Below are 7,488 nucleotides of genomic sequence, written 5' to 3'. Positions count from 1 at the left end.
ACCAGTGGCAACAACTGATGAGTGGTCTGTGCTTCAGATCCGTACACAGCCATGCATCTTCAGGGAAACATTGGTCACTGTTGTAATGTGGGAAACGCGGCAACCAATTTGCGCACAGCAAGCTCCCACAAACAGCAATGCGACAATGACCAGATAATCTGTTTTTTGTTATGTGGATTGAGGGATAAATATTGGCCAGAACACCAGGGATAACTCCCCTGCTCCTCTTCGAAATAGTGCCATGGGATCTTTTGCGTCTACCTGAGAGAGCGGACAGTGCCTCGGTTTAACGTCTCATCCGAAAGACGGCACCTCCGACAGTGCAATGCTCCCTCAGCACTGCATTAGAGTGTCAGCCTAGATTTCTGTGCTCAAGTCTCTGGGGTGGGACTTGAACCCACAACCTTCTGACTCAGAGGTGAGAGTGCTGCCCACTGAGCCACAGCTGACGTAAAGAAGCAATTCTTTATGTAGTGGCTATTTACAAACATCTGAGATTCAAATTGAATTATGGCAATAATGCAGAATAGAAAAGTAGCTATTTTATAGCCTGTTTCGGTGGGGCAAAATTTTTATCATGTGAGCAGCTGTCTATATCACAGGTGAAAGTTGGACATTAAGGGTGAAAATTTGGAGTCGTTTGCGCCTCCCATTAGCGCCCCCGGCAGCACAAGCAACTTTTCACCCAGGTACAGTGCCGTTACCGACTCCTGCAAAATTACCTGGGAGTTTAACAGTGGTGGTGAGACCCTGCCACCTCCGATGACAATGTCATCTCTTTGCGCAGCAAATCGTTTTCACCCTGGAGTGAAATTTCGGTAGCGCCCCGTGAAGCTGCCGCCAGTGGGGCGAAGATTAAAGGGAAAATTAAAGAAAATGGTCAACTCATCGGGATCCGCGCCGCGATCTTGTAGCCCTGGCATTCCGCTTGTGTGCCAGGTTGCTGGCACGGCACCCTGCTGCCTGGCGGTCCAGGGATGGCCCTGTTTCCCGCCCGCAGAGTCGGCAGCTTGGCCCTCCCCTTTAATGGCTGGTGTCCCACCACGTAGCGCTGGAAACTTCATGTCACTTGGTGCCCGGGTCCTGCCCCCGACAGGAACAGCAGCAGTGCGAGATTTTTGCGCTGCAGTTACCGGGACGGTAAGCCCAATATAGCTCACGGGGCGGGACTTCCTGCCGCAGGTACTCCCACCTCGTGGCAGTTACCACCCCGACCGAATTTCGCCCCGTAAGGGTTGGAATTTCCTTAATACACCTCTATAGGGTCAGAACAAGTCTTCCACCCATAACCCTGGTCCCAGCCCTTTATTGTGGGTTGGGAGTCAATGGCCCGGATTTTGCGTTAATGACAACACTGAGTTATTATGGAGTAAATCGGACAGTAACTTCCGGAGTCGGCACAGTGCAGTTAAACGCGGAAATCGGAAGTTGCATTCCGAGTTACCTTGCTTCTCCACAGGCTGTGCTATAACAGTACCTCGCCGATACACTCGGCATTGAAATACATGCAATGGCATGAATTTGTGGTACTTACCCACTAAACACGTCAGCAAGAGTTAGGGCTGGTGCATTCAGGAGTAAGTGCATTTTTTACGGCCTGGTAAGCGATAATTATTGCCAAACAATCTCTCTGGCCCTGAAAATGTAAGTTTACAAGTGTGGCGTCTCATTTCTTCAGAAATTAATTAGTATTGGAGGTGTAAAAAAAAATCTGACTGTCTCTTTTTATCTCTCTCTCTCTCTCTCTTAATCTTGTCTTCTATCCCAATCTTTATTTTGCTTTCTGTACATGATTTAAATCTAATTTATACGTCCTGCTTTATACTTCCTGGTTTGGACTCTGCATGTCTCAGTGAGGATTCTTCAATCTGATTGGTTGAAAAGCCTCGCTGCTCACAGTTGCCACAGATCCCCTATAGAGGGCGCTGCGCTGGATCAGATGCGTCTGCTCAAAAGCCCATAAAGATTTTGTGGGCAGCTGTCGGCGTTGTGAATAGCGAGCGTCGTTCCTTCGTTGCTAACTATAAAATCCGTGCCATTATGTATTCATGCTGGACTCCCATTGGGATTGCCAATAGCCAGTGTGTCAGTGGACCCTGGGATGGTGTTGTAGCTGGACTGCACCAAAAGAGATGACAGACCAGACTAACAAGGCCACAGAGGGTCCAAAAACACCTGAAATTCTTTTACAGAAGGCCTTGGTTGAGACTACCACCTTTTATTTGGTGGCCCTGGGAAGTAGCGACGAGGGGTGGACAGGAGAGAAATGGGCCTGGAACCTGGGGCCCACTACCCAGCTAGCATTTGCAAGTGGCAGGCAAGAAAGGATTGAAGTTAGGATGCTTCACACCATGCTGTGCATTTATTGAGGAACATCAGCTTTAGTTACATTTCCAACAGTGCTACTTTGATTCTTACATATGTTGATCCAGTCCCCAAAATGTTCAAACTTACCAAGTTAAGATTTACCTTGGTTTGTGTGGTTGACGGAAATATATCTCTGCATATGTCTAAAAAGGAAAACAAAGCTGATTAGTAGAGATTTCTTCTTTCTAATGGATTATCCGGAGGGAGAGAAGCTAGCAGCAATGCAGAGGTGGCAGTACAGTTCCTGACTCAGATCAGCACATGAAGGGCTAAGGCGTGAAACATAGAAACATAGAAAATAGGTGCAGGAGCAGGCCATTCGGCTCTTCGAGCCTGCACCACCATTCAATATGATCATGGCTGATCATGCACTTCAGTACCCCATTCTTGCTTTCTCTCCATACCCCTTGATCCCTTTAGCCGTAAGGGCCACATCTAACTTCCTTTTGAATATATCCAACGAACTGGCCTCAACAACTTTCTGTGGTAGAGAATTTCACAGGTTCACAACTCTGAGTGAAGAAGTTTCTCCTCATCTCAGTACTAAATGGCTTACCTCTTATACTTAGACTGTGACCCCTGGTTCTGGGCTTCCTTAACATCGGGAACTATTTACAATTGAGGGTTGCAAACCCATCCATCAGTTCACATACAGCACAACTCCTAATTCTATGTGTTCAGCAAGACATTAGAGGAATGCCCAGTACTGCATTTAAGGGGAAGCTCGATAAGTGAATGAGGAAGAAATGACTAGAAGGATATGCTGATAGGGTTGGATGAAGAAGGGAGAGAGGAGGCTTGTGTGGAGCATAAACGCTGGCATGGACTATTAAGAACAAGTTGGTTTTGAAGGAGTTCCGGCATAAGACCCTGTAATGTATGCACCTCTGAGTAGAGCTGTGAGTGGCTTAGCCAGTCACGTGATGTTCACAAGACTCAATAAAACCCCAGTTAGCTGGGTCTAGGCTATCCACGATGAGGTATGCAGTTGTGAGCCTAGTGGATAAACTGGTAATGTATAGTGTGATTGTTAAACCTTTGCTAATAAATCAATTCGTTCTTAATAGCAATGTGTTGCCATGAATTCTTAAGCAAAGAATCCGTGAAGCAAATACATGACAGGCCCACCAGCTGCTTCTTGAGTCCCCACTGTGAATGGACACCACCCTGGATTGCAAGCACAGAAAGTTGAGGCAGAAGGGCTCGAGGTGCCGGCTCCAACCTCATATGCCGGCATTAGGCCTGCACCTTCCTGCCCCGCTCTTCTTGCGAAGCCGGGGATATCCCGGAACACCACACATGGAACTGGGAGGACCGAACATAACTACAGTGGCCTATGCCCCCTGGTGCCAGGAATGAGTCTGCCCCCGGCATTAGGGAGAGCAAGATGTGGGGCCCTGAAGTCTAGGCGTTAGACAGAAAGCGTAAGGTGTTGCAGACTTGTCATGACTTAGGCTCCAAAGATACCCAACATTTTATCACTGCAACTGCAGGAGTAAAATCCAAAATGTACAAAAGTGCAGTTTGCATCAGCGGTGAATTTAGAAAGAGCTAAAGAAGGATGCAGGCACTTATTTTGTCACTGCAGCCCCTCCCTGTGATATTTGGCCCTTTATTTGGTGCTTTTCCAGCATTTTGGAACTGATTGTAATCCTGCCTTTCAAGCCAGGAATAATTTATCTGAGGATTCTAACTTTTAAATATGAAAATAAAACTCGCTTCAATACAACTTTACAGGGTCCAGGTCAGTGGGTGTCTGACACCAGATACATCACGTTAACTGGTGAACTGAAACACCTACAATACACCCAATCCCTACTGCATTTTACATTCACAAGACACAATTGGCAGTCACATACATCCCTGTCCTAACCCCATAGTGAGACCCAGGCAGCAGAGAGGAGACTACTAGTACTGAGAGAACGCTGCTTTAAATAAACAGTATTTATTTTTGAATAGTTTCAGGAGGGATACGGGTGAGTCGATGGGGCTGATTTTTGGCCTCGCTCCCAGCACGTTGACACCTGTAAATTAAGACATAAAATGGCGACTTACTACTGGAGGCCTGATTTTCTGGATGGACCTCGATTTAGGTGGCCACGATCCTGCCGGAAACAGGCGAGACCTAATTAAAATATTCAAATAGAGGTCAACTAGTAAAGGGAAGGCTGAGGGCTGACGTAATAGAGTTCTTAATAGGTAGATGTAGAGAAGATGTTTCCACTTGCAGGGAGACCAAAACTAGAGGCCATAAATATAAGATAGTCATCAATAAATCCAATACGGAATTCAGGCAAAGCATCTTTACCCAAAGAATGGTACGAATGTGGAACTGGTTACCATGAGGAGCAGTTGAGGCGAATAGCATGGATGAATTTAAGAGGAAGCTGGATAAATGTAAGTCTTTCTTTCTTTCTGATCACTAAAGTCATTGAGCACCACCCCCCCGCCAATCCCCCCGCCGATGATATCAGGCGAGCATAGAACACACACCATCCATTGCCCTCCACCAACCCCTCCGCCCCGGATCTGCACTCCACACCAAAAAGTAGGTAAACCGGATTGTGACTGCACAAGCATTCCTGTGTCTCCGCCGATGTCCTGCCCTTCGATTGAGTCATTCTCTTTCTCTCTGCACTTGGGTTTCTGTTGATAGGCACAGTGGGAGGGTCTTTGAACAGTTTAGGCCAAAGCTTTGATCCACTTTTGTGTCTACCATGCGCCCCTCCCCCTTCATTATCAAGTCTGAATAGAAGATCAGAGGCAATTGTGGTTTAAAACAAATAACAAACAGATTATTTGCTTAGTTTGCAGCCCAAGCTACATGCCTTATTAGGACTGACATCTCAGGCTTGATTCAACAGGCTCTACCTCGGTAAACGTGGCTTATTATCTTACATGTATCCGCATTGATATGTCCTTACTATACAGTACAAATGCACACGAGGCCCATACTAGAGAGAAGGTCACTCTGTGACCAGTAACCTTTATTACCCAGCACTAAAGTGGAGCAGAAGGGTGGAGCTTCCCCTTTTATACCTAAAAGTCCAGGTTAGGAGTGTCTCCCACAAGTTCACCACCTAGTGGTCAATGTTCTCACGGTGTACAAATTAGGTCAGTTTATACATGGATTACAATGACAGTTGAATACATGACACGCATCTTTGCAAACCATTCATGTTGTCATAAGTTATTCTCGACCAGTTATACAGGGCTAAATCTGGTCTAACCTCATATTTGCACAAGGCATAAAATATCACAACTATGACCATCACTATTTTAGTATAGTATGAAAGGAGTGACTAAACCATTTCTTTGTACATACTCTGATGCAAGTAAGCAGATTATTATGCAACTATCCACTTCACACAATGTATCATCTTACAATCACGTTCTTGCTTACATGTATAGCAGCAATGAGAATTTGTATCTAAGAGCTTGAGATAACATTTACTGATTTTTCAGCAATGGCATTTGTAGTCCCATTATTATCACTCCACCTGTGTGGGAAACTTGAATTATAAAGAAAGACTTGCATTTATATAGCGCCTTTCATGACCACTGGATGTCTCAAAGCGCTTTACAGCCAATGAAGTACTTTTTGGAGTATAGTCACTGTTGTAATGTAGGAAACGTGGCAGCCAATTTGTACACAGCAAGCACCCACAAACAACAAAGTGATAATGACCAAATAATCTGTTTTTGTGATGTTGAGGGATAAATATTGGCCAGGACACCAGGCACAACTCCCCTGCTCTTCTTCGAAATAGTGCCATGAGATCTTCTAAGCCCACCTGAGAGAGCAGACAGGGCCTCAGTTTAATGTCTCATCTGAAAGACGACACCTTCCAACAGTGCAGTGCTCCCTCAGTACGGCACTGGAGTGTCAGCCTAGATTTTTGTGCTCAAGTCTCTGGCGATGAAGGGGGTGTCATATGAAGAAAGGTTGAGCAGGTTGGGCCTATACTCATTGTAGTTTAGAAGACTTAAGAGGTGATCGTATTGAAACATATAAGATTCTGAGGGGGCATGACAGGGTAGATGCAAAGAGGATGCTTCCTCTTGTAGGGGAATCTAAAACGAGCGGACATAGTTTCAGAATATAGGGTCTCCCATTTAAAACGGAAATGAGGAGCAATTTCTTCTCTCAGAGGGTCATGAATCTTTGGAATTCTCTACCCCAGAGAGCTGTGGAGGCTGGGTCATTGAACATATTTAAGGTGGAGATAGGCAAATTTTTGAAAGATAAGGGAGTAAAGGGTTATGGGGAGCGGGCGGGGAAGTGGAGTTGAGGCCAGGATCAAATCAGGCATAATTTTATTGAATGGAGGTGTAGGCTCAAGGGGCCAAATGGCTGACTCCTTATGGAGTGGGTCTTAAACTCACAATCTTCTGACTCAGAGGCGAGAGTGCTATCCACTGAACCACGGCTGACATGCAATGAATTTCAAATGAGCCTGAATCTGATTTTTTTTGTGCATAATATAGCCAGGCCCAATCATTTCATTTTATTCAATCACTAGTGTACCTCCAACCAGATCCTGTTATTTAGAAACATAGAAACATAGAAAATAGGTGCAGGAGTAGGCTATTCGGCCCTTCGAGCCTGCACCATCATTCAATGAGTTCAAGGCTGAACATTCAACTTCAGTACCCCATTCCTGCTTTCTCACCATACCCCTTGATCCCCCTAGTAGTAAGGACTACATTTAACTCCTTTTTGAATAAATTTAGTGAATTGGCCTCAACAACTTTCTGTGGTTGAGAATTTCACAGGTTCACCACTCTCTGGGTGAAGAAGTTTCTCCTCATCTCGGTCCGAAATGGCTTACCCCTCATCCTTAGACTCTGACCCCTGGTTCTGGACTTCCCCAACATTGGGAACATTCTTTCTGCATCTAACCTGTCTAAACCCGTCAGAATTTTAAAAGTTTCTATGTGATCCCATCTCATTCTTCTGAACTCCAGTGAATACAAGCCCAGTTGATCCAGTCTTTCTTGATATGTCAGTCACGCCATCCCAGGAATCAGTCTGGTGAACCTTCGCTGCACTCCCTCAATAGCAAGAATGTCCTTCCTCAAGTTAGGAGACCAAAACTATACACATTACTCCAGGTGTGG

The sequence above is a fragment of the Pristiophorus japonicus genome, chromosome 22, assembly GCF_044704955.1.
Source record: "Pristiophorus japonicus isolate sPriJap1 chromosome 22, sPriJap1.hap1, whole genome shotgun sequence".
In the NCBI taxonomy this organism is placed as follows: domain Eukaryota; kingdom Metazoa; phylum Chordata; class Chondrichthyes; family Pristiophoridae; genus Pristiophorus; species Pristiophorus japonicus.
Note: the sequence above shows the minus strand (reverse complement) of the source record.